Consider the following 16,792-nt stretch of genomic DNA (forward strand, 5'->3'; position numbering starts at 1 on the left):
AATGTGGCCAGAGAGACAGAACTTCTGATAAGAGGGACTTGTTGGTGCCTTTCCTATTGTAACATTTAACCTACGTTATCTTTACAGCCATCATGATAGATCTGTTCCAGGAAGGAGCCACCATGTCAATTTTTTTAGGCCGTTAGTGGGGGAGGTGAAATGTCCCTAGAGAAAACAACCAAGGTAAAGAGATAGATTTCAGGGTGGCCAAATCTTGATCTCCCACACCCTCCACCACTGCCCTCAGGGCTGAGAAGTGAGTCCTCAAAAGGAAGAAGAATGGAACTCGGAGGCCCACACAGCAAATATCCAGTGCAAACGCCAAGGAGCCTTGTCCCGGGAGGGCAGATCCTGCAGTCGCTGATGGCAGATCTCATCTTGGGGCTGGAGAGGATGACTGTGTTGGGACTGACCCGGTCTGTTTTCAGCCCCAGAGAGTGGCCATCAGTCCTCCAGAAACCCTGCTTAGCAGATGCCACTGGCCTGGGCCCATCCCTCGGCAGGCCAGGGCGCCTACACTGCTGCTTCCTGCTGGGCTCTTCTGTGGAGACAGGATCCACCTCACCTGGAAACGCCAGAGCAGTTACACCCACCCCGGGGGCCTTAATCTGCATTCTCTGGAAGGCCGGGAGTGAAAAGACCTTTTAAACATTTGCTCCCAATGAAGAGGAAACTAGAGTCTATCGTTTTCTCTAAGAATCAATGAGGTAAATAAAATATTTACAATCCTGTAGCGATGTTTCCACATTCCAAATAACATGAAATAAGCTAAAAGCTAACATTTTGACCCATTTGCCCAGTACTGAATGGAGTCATCAAGCAACCACACCTTGGGAGGCAGCCCAGAAGGCTGTCACACTTCCCCCTCTGGTAACCATAGCAACCTGTATACCTCTCACCCCAACTTGGACTGAATGGTTATTTGAATAAGATAAAAAAAATTATGGGATTCATTTTAACATCAAGAAACAAACACAAGGACTATCTTAACTTAGAAAATCGGCCTTCAAAAGCTTAAGAAGGGACACATGGAGTTGGTTTTTATGAGAGTGACCTCCAGGGACAGACATGTTTTGGAAGTAAAAGCAGGACACTGGCATTACCTGACCCACAGCACTCAAAACTGCAAAGCATGCCAAGCTTGTGCTGAGCGGCTGGATCACTGAACATCCCAGGAAACCAACAGATTCCTCCAACTGCACTTGCCCTCTCCTCAGGGTAAAAATTCAACCATTCTGGTATCAAAAGGGAACATCCTGAATTATCCACTTGGCACATCCAAGGTATTAATTTTCCAGAGGAAATATAATTCCCAACATTCTTGCTACAATGATAAAGGAGTCTGTTGTTTCAGCTGGAATAGATTCTGTGAAAGTCTGATGTTCGTCTTGGCTAAGGGCGTGAGAGAGCAGTGCTTCTGTCTGCAGGAAAAGGAAGGCCGCGCGGACACCATCATTCAGTTCGAGTCACAGCTGGGCCATAGAGATCCCCTAGGGCTGCTGCTGAGGCCGGGAATAAATGATTTCCCCTCTTGCTTTGCCATGCCAAGGAAAGATAATGCAGCACATTCCATCGCATTTGTCCCTGAAGCCCAGCCCTCTCCGGGGAGAATACATGGGAGCAGCGAGGACCTAGTGTTTCAGATTAATCAGGGCCAGGATCACTCACGCAAGAAATGAAAGGGAAATTTTAATATTCTCCCTATGAAAGCAAGAGCCAAGTCTAATTAAACTACACTTTCTGCTTTTAATTTACACAGCAGCTTCCATTTCATTAGTCACCTCAGTTCTTGCTGCACTCTGCTTGTGCTCCAGGAGCCGCCCCAGGCAACAGCGCCCAGGGGTCTACCCCTGAGCCGGGCGATGGCTTCCCAGCGCCTCACGGGGAGCCAAAGGTGAGCCTGGTCAAAGGAGATGGGCTCTGTGGCAAGTCTGCCTGGCTAGTGGCCACGTGCTCTTTGTTCTTGGGTTTAAGCATGGCCTTGAATTCCCTCTCCATGGCCTAGATTGTACCCTGGTGTCCTGTGTGTCAACGCTGTTCCTTACTCCCAAAGGCAGCACTTAGAGCTGCACTGTAGGCTTCACATGCAAACCCGATGGCCTTTGGCCAGGGCACAGCTCTATCTGTGATTACTCAGCAGCGCAAAGCAGGCTCTGACTTTGAGTGCAGCATCTCTCTCGCTTTCCTTCTGGTGGGGCTGAAGCAGCCTGCTCGGGCCCTGGGGATGGTAGCAGTGTCACGCTACAGCCAAGAGGCTCCTACCCAGAGGCAAACCAATATACAGTATGTAGTCCCGAGCAAACTAAGCATAAACAGAATTTGTTGGGGCTAATTAGTTTTATTACTTCATAAAATAAAAGCCTATGTCCCTGGTTTTCAGGGAAATAATTACAATTGCAAATGGAGAGGCATCACTGAAGGAGAAGGTCTTCAATGCAAAAGTAAATACAGATCCCTCAGAGTCATCGCTGCAGTTCAAGCCCTGCCAGGCTCAGCTCTTGGCACCTGGAAGCCCTGTCATCCCCGGGGCACCACATACACGTGGTGGATGATGCACACACACACACACACACACACACACACATCCAGTAGCCTTGTCTCGCTGTGAGTTCACAAAAGATGTCTCAGAGGGTCACATCTTTATACAGACCTGGACCAGATAACCTGGTGGATCCTGGTGCATCCAGAACACAAGGGGCATCCATAGACGTGTGCAGACGGACAACCCCGTCCTCGAGGCGGGTACGAGACTGTCAGTCAGTCACAGGCTGAGGACAGGGGCAGGGGCATTTCCAGTGTGAACTATGAGGGTTCCTGAACCTTCAGGATGTTAAGGGGTCAAAAAAAAAAAGACAAACAAGAAAGAAAGAATAGACTCTCCTTTTTTTGCTGAGTGAATTCAGACATTTAAAAACTACTCTGACTGTAAATACTTGGAGTACATGATGTTAAATACGTAAAACGAGTTTTTACTTTTCATTCGATGCTTTTAGCATCTTTTAGACTCAACCATGACTATGAAGAGATGGAAGGAGGGAGAGGACAGCTATAGATGTCCAGTTATGGCTGTAGGTGCATATATATCTGTATCTATATCTATCTGTATATGTCTACAGGTAGAGATACACATCTTTCTCTTTCCATCTTTATATATCCATGTGGACCCTCTTCTCGATTAAAATCACTCTCACTGCTGCCAGGCGCATCTTTAGCGATGCCTGCGTTTGAGAACATATGGGCACTGTCAAGTGCCCCAGTGTGAGCACATCAACACACTGGGCTGTAATTTGAAATGGGTCCCTGTCACCTATTTCTCCCAGTCTTAGAGCAGCTGCTTTGCTCTTTATTCAGATTCAGCCTCAACCTAGTTTCACCTCTGCTTTTAAGCAGTAACACCAAACTCTTGGACATCGCTTTGCTCTCACAGAGACCCACAAGTTGAGACTGTAGTTTTAACAGCCCAGCAGACATCTTGACCCACCTTGGCCAGGTCGGAGTGGAGCTGGCTTGGTAGAGAAGGTCAGCCAGGGGCCTGCTGGGTTCCACGCTTGGCACAAAGAGCTGTATTGACCACACACTGCCCTTGGTTAGAGAAAACCTATGTCATTCATTTGAATGTAAAAAGGTGGAAATGGGGCACTGGGTCCAGTACCCCACATATGGGAAAAGGCCCTACCTTTGCCTCTGTCTTCCCCGGACAGGAAGCAACTCCGTTATTGCCCCTTTTGTAGTTAGAAGTGCCTCTCCCAGCACAAGATTGTATAGGCTGCCTGTGCCCATCACCTAGGGACTCAGACTTGACTGTTTCCCAAAGCAAAGATTCAGGAACATTCCCTGCACTCCAAACCCTGGCCTCCTGGCACCAAGTCCTAATAACTTGGTGCTCTTTCCTCACCCCATAGAAACCATTGTCTCCTTGGCCTGTTAGCTCTACCCAGATAGAGAGCAGCTGAGACAAGGGCAAGGGGTCATGATGGATGTGAACAACCCTTGGGGTTGAGCTCTGGGAGTCACACCACCCCAAATCCTGCCTGCTTCGGGGATTGATAGAGAGACAGGGCAGGTGAGATTAACTCTTGGCACATATCTCAGAGACTTCCCACTTGAGAACACTCCTTAGAGAGGAAAATGAAAAAGTCTAGACTTTAGATTGGAGTTTCAAATCTGACTATGGTAAAGAATGTTAGGAAAACTCATTGTCTCTGCCTATTTATAACACTCATTCTGATTACATCCATGACCCCAGAGCAGCCAATTTTATCTTTCTCAACATTTTCGTGTCTGGACCCAGGCCTCCTCAAGGATTTCAGAGTGTGAATGTCAAATTCACCAGGTGATGGGCATTGGGGCAGCCAGAGGCTAAGGTCTCTCCCCCACATTTTCAAAGATATCAGTCCTCATCTGCTCTGCCCCTGCCGGGTAGCCCAGCAGCAGTTCCTTCCCACTCTGGGAATATCTGCCCAGCAAGACCCCATCCATCTCTGTCAAGTGGAGGTGGCAGACTGGTCCTCTGGTGCTGAGCTTTATACCAAAACCATTTCTTTCTTCACACTCTCTTTGAATTCATTTCAATAGCTTGTACTTCCCAGGCTCTGCCAACTGCCTGTAAATCAGAATGCTGTGAGAGGAGAGAGAACCTTTCTGAAATCAAGATAAACTTTACCTGTGGTTTCACCTTTGTTTACACATTTAATGATACACTCCCCAGAGCTGATTGCACAGGACAAACCACAGCATCCATCACCCAAAACTTTACCATCATTTCCTCTATTTACAACCAAATCCCGTAACTCATCTTTGCAAGGTGGCCCCATCTTCCTCTGTGTACTGTTCTCACATGCTGGACCTTAGAGGGGCATCCTCCCACGGGCTGGCTTTTCCCAGACGATGCCCACCCCTCTTGCTTTGCCATTTCTCTCTTGCTTGAAGCTTATTTCATCTCTTGAGGTGCATGGCAGCCCACATTAGCCCTGGAGTCCCTTCCGAGGTCACCTTGCTCGCTCTGACTCCATCTAGAAAGCTCTTTGTTGCCTCTATCATCTCCCCATATTCACCTCCATGGTTTTGGCCCGTATTCCAGAATGTGCAGAGAAGTATCACGTAATGACAATGGACATGTGGGGCCATGGAGGAAGTACGTGGAACTGTAGTTATGAGGGCTTGGAAGTACTTCAGCAATTATATACACACAAGCATACACAAACACAGACACACACAACATAAAGTCACACACACACGGAAAATAACACACACTAGCATATATCCAGCTTCCATTGACCTTTTGAGAAATTTCCTTTCTGACAGGATGGCCTTCCTCCTTGGGGTATCTCCACAACAGATCCTTGTTTCCTCTTAGGAACTCTCCTGGCACCTGTTTTTAGCCTAGGAGGTAAAAAAAATACTATGCCTTTCCCATGCATATTTGTATTGTTTTACTCGTATACCCTCTAAGCCACCTCTTTTCCAGTCATTCCCAGTCTGGCAGCTCTTCTATTATTTCGTTAAAGAAAAAAATAATAATAAAAGGACATCTCCACCAAGGCTGTGAAGGAGATGCCTCCAGGGCTGGCTCCAGCCACAGAAAAGAGAACGGGTCCTGCGTCCACTCAGTCCCCCTGTAAGCAGGGCCTCACTCTGCAGTGCTGCTCCTGAGACTGAGAGATGGCCCCGTTCCCTCAGTCAGTGGAGCCAGGCCTGGAGTTGGGGGGAGAGTGCAGGGCATGGGGAATAGGTGCGGTTGAGGCAGAGGAAGCCAGGCAATAGGGAATCGATTCTTAACATCAATTTCTACCAGTTTATTCATTTACTCAACAAATACTTATTGAGCACCAACCATGTGCAGCACTGGTCTGAGCCCTGGGGATAAAGGAGGAAAGAGGAGAGATGAGGTACCTGGTCTTGGAGGTTTGAATTCAAGCAGAGGTGGGGACAGGGAGCTAGGGACATGCAATAAACAAACAAGTAAATACAGCATTGTCAGATGACCACAAGCTCTCGGAAGATCATGAAAAGGCAGTTGAGGAAGTAATGGGGAGGGAAACTATCTCAGACTGGGTACTCAAGGGAGGCCCCTCCGCACTGAGACCTGAGTGAAGGGAAGGGACACAGAGATGTGAAGCAAGAACGTTCCAGGAAGAAGGACGAGCAAGGATAAAAGCCTGAGTCAGGAATATGTACCTGAAAAATGGTTTTGCCCAAGCCCATTCGGCCCAAATGCCACCTCATTCAGGGGACCATCAGAACTGCTGCATGCCCCTTCCTCTGAGGCACGGGAGGCGCCCAGTATGCCCTGTCACCCCCCTCACCTCCTCTAGAAGGCTGCCGAGACTGCATCTTGTGGGACTCTGTCTCTCCCACATCACCAAGCATGCAGTTTAATTGATACCAGCTGCTCAACAGAGAGTTACTAAGTGAACAGACCAAGGACAGTATTGGTCTGGAGTGACATCTGTCCCTTAATTGGTGATGATGACAATTTTAACTTTGGAGCACCCTCCCACTTGGGGTTTAATTTAGGATCATATTTCTCCCTTATTAGTTGATTGTAAGGTGATAATCAATTTTGTTTTACAGATTTCTCTGCACTTTTATGAGATAATAAGATACAGGCAGCTGTATCTTGTAGCCAAAGTCAGTGTCACATTAGACTCATTGGCCTGAACTGATAGGGCCTCTGGTACTGTGTAGACACAGCCCCAACATGGCCAGAAAGAGTTCATAGCAACTTCAAAAGGAAAGGAGCAGGTGGACATCAGTGAAAACGGCAGAGTCTAGCCTTCTGAAAATTTACTCCTCCATAAAAACAATGAAAAAACTGGCAAAAATTGTCAGAATCAAATTTTTCAGAACTCTAAAAATTAACCAAAGGCTTGTAGTAACCCAGGGGGTGTTTACACAAGAAAAACAGCTGAATCTCAGTAAAATCAGGGGGCGTTGCAGCATTTTAACTTACCTTAATGCCATCCCCTCTCCAGCTTAGTGACTGCCTGGAAAATAGCAGTCGACATTCCCTGCACTGAGGGAGCAGAACAGACCTTATTCCCAAAGAACTGTCAGCGTCTGACCCATCTGGTGGTTCCCTGGAAGGTCCAATCAGACAGGCGTGTCTGTATCAGTGGCCCAGCGCTAAAAGCCCTGGGAGAGGGGACAGTATTTGTATAAAACATTTACTGGCAAGTGTTTTAAGAGTACAGCTGCCTGAGGCGATGAAGAACAGTTGGGGTAAACAATAGACTAATCAAAAAGCTTAAAAGGAAACACTGAGGGATGAGATGTCCATAGGGGCTTCAAAAAGCTTAGAAACTCCTGGGAATCTGCCCCATAGGACTGCACACATGCCCAGGAAACCCAAGAAGGCCCTATGCCCTCACCTCTGCTGCCCTGGAAGCTCTGCACAAGCTGGAAGTCAAGTCCAGGGCAGACTGTGAGCCTCCTGGGTGAGGGCGGGAGTCGCCGCAACACCCACTATCTGCAAAGATTGGAACCTTGTGGTTCCGGGCAGTCAAGGAAATCTCCGTACAATCATGGTTGACAAATAAACTGCGTAGAGACTTCAGTGGCGACACACAACAGAAAATACAAACTGTTCAGAAAAGTCACTAAACAAACAACCAACAACTACAAGAAGACACAGCAACAACAACTCCTAGGGTGAGGAGAGAATCTGATTTCCAGAGTTGTCACATTATACTGTACTGTTTAAAATGTCCAGTTTTCAACAAAAAATTATTAGACATAAAAAGAAAAAAGAAAGTATCACCCATGCACAAGGAAGAAAAGACAATCAATAGGAATTGTCCCTAAGGAAACTTAGACATTGGGTGCACTATACAAAGACGTTAAATCAGCAATTTTAAATATATTCAAAAATCCAAAGGAAATCATGTCAAAGAGTTAAGAGGAAGTATAAGAATGATATCTCATCAAATAGAGAATATTAATAAAGACAAATTATGAAAAGGAACCAAGTAGAAATTATGGAGTTGAAAAAAGTACAATAACTAAAAGGGGAAATTCACTAGAGGGGCTCCACAACAGATTTGTGCAGACAGAAGAGAGAATCAGCAAACTTGAAGACAGATCAGATTATGCAGTCTGAGAAACAGAAAGGAAAAAGAATGAAGAAAAATGAACAGAACCTCAGAGGTCTGTGGGACACTATCAAGTACATGGGGTTTTGTTTTGGAGTGATGAAAATATTCTGGAATTAGGTCATAGTGATGGCTGCACAACTCTGTGAAAATACTAAATTGTACACTTTAAAATGGTGAATTTGGGGCTGGCCCAGTGGTGTAGCAGTTAAGTGCGCATGCTCTGCTTTGGTGGCCCGGGGTTCGCAGGTTCGGATCCCAGGTGCGCACCGATGCACCACTTATCAAGCCATGCTGTGGCGGTGTCCCATATAAAGTAGAGGAAGATAGGCACGGATGTTAGCCCAGGGCCAATCTTCCTCAGCAACAAAGAGGAGGATTGGCATCAGATGTTAGCTCAGTGCTGATCTTCCTCACACATACACAAAAAAATACTGGTGAATTTTATAGTATGTGAAATATATCTCAATAAAAAATAAATTAATTTAAAAAAAGAAAAGCAAGTAGTTTGATTTTACAACACCCACAAATGCTGAAACGATCATGGCAGATGGGCCCTCTCTTCCCTGTTGCTGGTGTTTTTCCTTTCTATTCTCCCTTCTCGAGAATTAGGTGAGAAAACACAAACGAAACATATCAGGAATAATGGCAATTACACTTTATATTAACATAGCATTGGCAATTACGTGGTCCCTCGCCTTTATTGATTAGCTTAATCCTCCCTATGAGAAAGATGCATTATCCTGTGTTCAAAGGCAAGGAGCAAAAGCTCAGAGAGATGGCTGGACTGGCCCAGGATCACACAGCTGGCAAGTGCCTTAGCAGGGGCCTGATCCAGGCCCACAGACTTGACAGCCTAATGAGGTCTTATAACACCCCCATTTTGATAAGGCAGAGTAAAGAGGTTGAATTGCTCTTCAAAGCACAGCAGATTGTGCCAGGAATGCTGATTCTAGAGCTGTAAGGACCCAAGAGCCATGCCCACTCTAGAGGAGAGGTTGCTGGTCCCTGTGGGGTGCAGTCTGTGCCACGGGAGACAGGCTGGTCTCCAGAAGGAGGGGAGTCAAATCTGAAAATGGGACTCCCCTTGGCTTATGGGTTTGCACTGGCATCGTGTGCATCCCCCTCAACAACCAGCGATCTCTGCAGAATCCAGCTCCGTCCATGGCAATAGTGGCATAATGTTAACAGGATATTAAGATGACTTGATAGCTGATAAATAAATGGCAAGCAATAGGATATGTTGGAGCACATGAGGAAGCCATTTGGCATAAAACTAATTCGGCCTGAGCTTGTTTTTCCAAAAGCGCCTGTGGCCTTTGAACATGCATTGTATATCTGCTTTAAGCAATTAACATGTCCCAAAGGCAAGAACAAACGCCCTTAAGATAAGGATGCAACTTCTCCCACATTGGCATTTCCCTAAGGATAAGCATCTCTTCCTAGGCTAGGATTTGATTGCTGTGCTCATCCTGTGACCACCCAACTCAAGACAGCAGACCTGCTACCTGCTGTGCCATCAATCGCTGTGCCGGAAGGGCAGTCTGACATGTCAATTTCATGACTATTGTAAATGGGACATTGCAATCATGTGTGATACATGCTCTTTGACGGTATATAACCGCTCTGTATGCCCCACTTCTTTGATGCCCTTCCTTCCTTGGGGAAGGAAGCCCCCAGGCTATATAGTCCTCAAATTTGGGTCATAATAAACTCACCCCAATTTTGATTTATAGATTGATTATGGATTATTTGCATCGACATAACCTTCCAAACCAGGGGGTGGAAGGAACTTCCTCTGTGGCTCACAGAAGCAGGTCCCTAAGGTTTGTTGAGCGAGAGGTGGGTGTCTCATTCATTATGTGGTTATCATGCCTACTTTTCCAGAAGAGAACTTTCCAGCCTCTCCCACTCCTCAGAAGACAATGTGAGCACCCTATGCTGCCTTAGGGGTGAGGTGAGCCACCTGGCAGCTTCATTGACACAGAAAATTGGAGACCTCTTGGGGTTCTGGAATCATAGACAGTCTGGGGCTCCTGCAGACATGGCAACTCTCTACTAGTTTTGGAGTAAAAATAGTCTTTCCTGTTGGAAAAGAACTTCCACAGTAGCAAAGTGCTGCTTAACGCAGCAGGAAACGGTGGTCTCAGTCTCAGGAAGACCATTGCATTCCCGCTCTCAGACACAAACCCCAACAGGGACCCAGCAAAATCTCGTCGTGCCACAGTGCCACCTAGTGGCCAAAAGAGGAACTAGCCAAAGCCTGAAGAATGTTTCTAAAAGCGAAATTCTGGGTGAAAGGGCTTAGATGAGAATCCTTCATATCACCTCGATTCTCCTTTGTCCAGGCAGACAGCTCTAAACTCCACATTTTTTAACCCTTCCTTCGTCAGATCAGTCTTTCAGGCAGTTTCTTTCCGGAAGCCACGCCCAATCCCAGCTCAGGGCCTCCGCGCTGGCCCGGCCTCTCCTTGGAGCGCCCTGTCCTCAGACGTAATACTGCGCGGTCCCTGTCACTCAGACACCGGCTGAAAGGCGCCTTCTCGAAACTCTCCCCTCTTCACTCCGTCTAGAGCCGCCACCCTCCGCAAGTCGCTCTCTCATAAGACACAAGTTAAATGTTTATTCACGGCCCTTTTCACACTTTGAAATTACCTTATTTGTTCATTTATTGACTGGCTTCTTATCCGCCTTCCCCACGCCCACATACCCTAGAATAAAACTTCCTGAGAGCAGGGGCTCCTCTGTCGTCACTGCCCGAGGAGAGGCGTCTCCAGTGCAGCGCCCTGCGTGGACGATGGACACGCACAGATGGACGGAAGGACGGAAAAGTGAGGGAAGGAAAAGGCCAGCCTTTTACACTGAAGGACCAGGTAATCCTGGCTCCCTTTGCAGTTTTCTGGCCAACATTTGGGTTCTGTTTTTCGGGCTTCAGTGACCCAACGCAAGGACAGGCTGCACTACCCAGCCTTATTCAGAGAACACCTGCAATCGGTTAATTCCCCTGTAACAAAACACTCGCGCCTTACCAAGGTGCAGGACTACCCCAGGTATTGACGTGGGGCTATGCTCTCCTTTAACCCCCTCTGTGCTCCTAAAGCTGCTACTGACACAAGAAGCCTTTACGTGACTCTTTCCTGTGTGAATTGAGAGCACTTGTGCTAAAATACGGAGGCTCTCCAGCAACAGATAAAGAACGCACCTTTGCCTACTGAATACGGCAATTTCCCAGAATCAAAGGCCTCCCTCCAATAGTTCGCTGATGTGTTACACCTGTGGGTTGAACTTGCAGGTGTGGGCTCATTAACACATCTGTCAACAATGGGCATCCCCTTAAATGAAACCAAAACCTGCAGGTAAAGTTGCTAGAACTGGTAGTTTTCAGGGGGCTTTTCTCTCCAGGAGAACTAAAATTAAGCTACTGTTGATGTTGAATTGTGTTCTCATTCACATATAAATAGCTTTGGCAGGTCACGGTGGAGGTCACATTGCTAAGGAACTCTGCAGTGCCTCCTCAAGTTGTCACACTGCTGTCTTAAAAGACAGGCAGGTAGTCTATAGAAACTGTGCAGAAACTCTCAAGCTTCTCCTTAGATCCGCAGCCGCAGCTTCAGGTAATTAGATAGGAAAATTTGCCCTGTGATGCAGATAAAGATGATGGAGTTTTCTGGCAGTGAATTGCGTGGCAAATCTGGGTGAAAGCTCCCTCCCGAAGTGTCTAGTAACTAAGAGAAACCTCATTTAGACCTGCTACCATGCAAAGTCTTCAGGAAAGGTTTGGGAAAAGCCATGTGAACCTGCCAAGATGGCATTTATAGCCCCAGACTTCACTGTAAGCGCTCATGAATTACTCTTCAGCTCACATCCAAAACTAGAACATCTGCCTATTCTCCCCCCACTCCGAACAGATATAAACTGTGAAGACAGCCCACCTCATGGCACGGTGGCTGTTCTTAGCACACATGCGTTCATTCTTCCATGCAAAACCATTTGCTAAGCGCCTACTGCGTGCCAACCTATCACTGTGCCTGTGGAGGGCGCTGATGCTGAGATGAGCCTGGAGGAGCCACCACACGAGGCAGAGCACGACTGGAAAAGCAAAGCAACGCACAGCAGCCAAGAGCTCGCCGACGACCCACTGCACCTGCTTGGCAAGTAACTTAAACTCTCCAAGCCTCAGTTTCCTCATCCATGAAATGGGGCTGAGAGCAGAACCTACTACTTGGGGATGCCATAATCCATGTAAACTCTTCAGACCGTGTCCACACCAGAGGAAGCACCTAGTAAACTGGGTGCTTCAAGGTTTAGGAGAGGAGAGGGGGAGTGTTTCCAAGTGTCCATGGTCACACGGCTGGTGGGTGAAGTCAGAAATGCTGCCTCGATGCCTGGCCCTTCGACTGAGTCATTTCCTGGCTCTGGGACTCAGTTTCCTCATTTTTTAGATGAGGAAGCTGGATTAGAGTTGATCCCATCCAGCTCTTACTTTCTGTTGTTTGATCTGGGCCATGAAAAAATGAGTAAGATTTGGACTTGCAGTGACAAAGGAGGGAAGAATATTCCCAGGGGAGATTCGGAGAGAGTATTCTTTAATTGGAAAAATCACCCTTGTTGACTACTATCCACAGAACATTTAAATCAGCAATTGCTTCCTGGGTACCTGTTGTGTGGCCTCCCACTGACCTACAGGAATGGTGCTGGTCAGGGGCTGGGGCAGGGGCCAGGGGCCAGCTTTACCTAACAGTGGGTTCTGGAGAGGTTCTGGGAGGAGCAGGTGTAGCTTGGACAAGAAGCAGGGGGCGGTACTTTGGTGGCTCAGGGCAACAGCCTATCACCAATCAACATGGAGGAATCTCGGGACCCCTCCTGTGTGTCCGAGTTGGAGAAGACCCAGCCCCTGTCCTCGAGGGCCTCTCAAGCGAGTAATGCTCCCCTGAGCTGTAAGTTGAGCAGTGGGAACTGTGACGAGGCCAAGTGGAGCTGGCCAACCCACAAGAGGTGGGGGTCAGCTCTCCAAGCTGTCAAGGAAGTGGGGTCAGGCACAGCCTTCCTCTTTGGTCCACTCCTGACCTGACACCCTCATAGCTGTGAACTGCGGGAAAGGGACAGAAATTGTCCTCTGTGTGGAGTCACGTGGCGGACTAAGGATGAGGTCCAGCCACCACAAACACAAATGCAGGCTGGCAAGTGGAGGCAAGGCCACGGCGTGGGCCAGCGGGCCTAGGGGGATGGACCTACCTGTTAGCACTACCCTGCCTTAGTCTGTTCGGCCGCTAGAACAAAATATCATTAACTGGGTGGCTTATCAAGAACAGAAATTGATTTCTCACAGCTCTGGAAGCTGGAAGCCTGAGATCAGGGTGCTGCATGGTCAGGTTCTGATGAGGGCTGCAGGCTGCAGACCACAGACTCCTCGCTGCGTCCTCACATGGGGAGAGAGCAGAGGGAGGAAGCAGGCTCTCTCTTGGCTCTTCTTGTGAGGGTACTAATCCCATTCGTGAGGGCCCCACTCTCATGACCTCATCACCTCATCACCTCTCGAAGGCCCCACCTCTAATGCCACGTCACTGGGAGTTAGGATTCAATAAATGAATTTTGGGGGGACACAAACATTCAATCAACAGCATACCCCACCTCCATTATAACAATATCAGAAGAGACACTGGCCGTAGACAACCAGTACACACCAGCTGAAAATGGGCCCTCGTATCCTCTGTTGATGAAATATCTACTGTGGGCCTGGTGCTGTGTCAACGCAGTATCCAAACGTGTCATGTCATTCGATCTTCAGAACAACTCTGGGAGGAAGGCACGTTATCATTCTCGCGGTAGAGAAGGAGAACCGGGCTTACGGGGATCATGTGTCTTGCCCACGTTCATGAATCAAGCTAGTAGCCGGGCCAGGCCTTGCCCTAAGTCCAGACCAGCCTGAGCCTGGTGCGTTGTTTGGTTGATTATTGAAGTATAATTAACATGCAGTATTATATTAGTTTCAGGTGTACAAACAGTGATTCGACATTTGTATACATTGTGAAATGATCACCACAGTAAGTCTAGTTACCGTCTGTCACCTCACAAAGTTAGTACAACATTATTGATAGTCCCCCTGCTGTGCGTTACATCCCCGCGACTTATTTATTTTATAACTGGAAGTTTGCACCTCTTATCCCTTTCACTTATTTCACCTCTCCCTAACCCTCCTCCCCTCTGCCAACCACCAAGCTGCTCTCTGTGTCTGTGAGTCTGGTTTTGTTTGTCAGTTCTTAACCACCATGCTGAACCCCCTCCATGAACCTGAAAGGGTAAGGTGGAATGCTGCTGCTAACCAAGAACATGCCCGCCCTTGTGCTGGCCAACGAATCCTCGGTCCTGTAGGCGCCGTGAACACTTGACCACTTTGAAATTTTTCTAGACCCTAAAACCAGTCAGATGAAAACACAGCTTCTGCCCGTGGAGGATGTCATTAGTCTTCCCAATAAGTAAAATTACTGGGATGGTATTTTGGCATATTACCTGAGGGTTTTTCCTGCTTCACAGTATCTCTTTCCTTTCCCCCTTTCCAACCAGTAGGCGTTTCCTTTAACTGCCAGAGGGAACAGATGGACAGAGGAACGAGACAGAGCAAGGTGCTGAAGCCGGTGCTGTTGGCGCTGCATCCACATCCCTTGGGGGCCACACCATTTCCCCGGTGCTGCCATATCTGCATTTCCTTACCTGAGGGCTTGCTACCAGAGAGAGCTGGAGTACCGGGGAAATGACAGCTTTCACCCAGAAACCAAGGGAGCTGGTGGACAAATGCGCTGCTGCCTCCCCCTCGGGGGGTTCCCTCTGAGACTGGCTCCTGCGCTGGCTCCAACGCTCCCAGCAGGAGCAAGCCCCACCTGCCCACAGTGGTTCCTGGTTTGTTGGCTTCCCCATCTCATTTCCCCACTTCTCTATGGTGCTTCCTGGAATCACCTCCCAGAAGAACTACTTGCACTTAAATCTGGGTCTCAGAGTCTGCTCTTAGGAGGAGCACAGCCCAAGGCAGCAGTCAGTTCTTCATTTCTGAATCTTAAAGTTTAGGCCCCAAGGAAGTCAAGGCATAGAATAGCAGCCTTCAGAAAAGGCAGGTTTGGGCCGGCCCTGTGGCTTGGTGGTTAAGTGCGCGCGCTGCGATGCTGGTGGCCCGGGTTCGGATCCCGGGTGCGCATCAAGGCACCGCTTCTCCGTTCATCCTGAGGCCGAGTCCCGCATACAGCAACTAGAAGGATGTGCAGCTACGACATACAACTATCCACTGGGGCTTTGGGGGGAAAAAATAAAATAAATAAAATCTTAAAAAAAAAAAAGAAAAGGCAGGTTTTTACCCTCAGAACTTAGAAAAGATCATTTGATTTTGAAGAAAGAAAGGGCCAGGATCTTGGGAAGGCTGAGAAAGTGGTGTCACCACCTCCCCATCCCCTCTTCTGATCCAAGTGGAGGGAAAAATAGAAACTCCAGAGATGTAGGCATTTCCAAGAGCAAGGGGACCTGGGCTGACTCCTCTGATTAGAAGCAGGGAGGCCCCTGGACACTAGAAAGGAAACACATCTGCCTGCGACATCAGGCTGACCACACCAAGCAGCCTCAGAGAGCTCCAATGGACACAAAGCTTCTGTGCCCCCTGGGGCCCAGAGCAGAGCATCTCCTGCCCAGCGTGGGAGGGACTTGGCACAGGATGTCTGAGACCCTGACACAGAGGCTCAGACAGGGCACACGTGTCACACACACTGAGGTGGACACCCCACATGCTGCCTGCCTCTCTGTCCACACCCTGAGTTCACTGCAGCTGCCTGTGCAGCCTTGAGCAGCTGCAGGCTGACAGCGTCTCGGACCAACTGCAGACTGCGCTTCTTCAGTTTTCTTTGCTGGACTTCTCCAGCACTGCCAGTAGGGAGAGGAGGGGCAGGAGGGAGCCCAGCTCAGCCACGTGAACACGGAACTCCTAGCAGTTCAAGGGAGTTTACCGCTACTCTCGAGACAAGCCTCAACCAGTGTGGAAAAAGAGCAACGGAGAAATGGTCGGTGCTCACACAGGCAGTTCTGAGAGGTCTTCCTCATATTCCCAAAGCGTCCGGGTGGGATTGGGCGCCACTGCCTACAGTGTGACCACTCAGTAACACACCATGTGCGATCCTTCCCCCTGTTACTCTCAGAGTCAGCTCCCAGATGAACCAACTGCACGCAAGTGCTCATCGCAGGTCTGCTTCTAGGGGGACTGAGGCCAAGATAGACGTTCAGAGAGGCCAAGTGGTCAATGACCACAATGAAGACCTGATCCTTCGATGCTGTAGAAGCCCTGCAGTACTAGACAAACCCCTTCAAACTGCAAAAACCCTGATTGATTAGAATTTCCGTCACCCCCAAGAATGGGGACTCACAAAAGAAATTGTTTAGTCATAGAAAAAGTAGACAAAGTTGCATTTATTGCACACATGAAAAAAATGATCTGCAACTCAAGGATGAATCAAGAGAAAAAGGAGCTCTTGCTCATCTGTCCATGCAGGGTCAGAGAGACAGCTAGTCTTGAGTGAAGACCTGGAGGGCCTGCCCCAACCCTTCGTTCACAAATAGCCATGACCTTGACGAGCCGGGCAGCCTACGTCTGCACACACCCAGTCAAGAGGGCATTTGAGGATGTTCTCCAGGTAAATCTAGATGGAAGAGAGTTTAGAGAAGCAGCA

Source organism: Ceratotherium simum, chromosome 33 (assembly GCF_057802395.1).
Source record: "Ceratotherium simum simum isolate JZ-2026a chromosome 33, ASM5780239v1, whole genome shotgun sequence".
NCBI classification, from domain to species: Eukaryota; Metazoa; Chordata; class Mammalia; order Perissodactyla; family Rhinocerotidae; genus Ceratotherium; species Ceratotherium simum.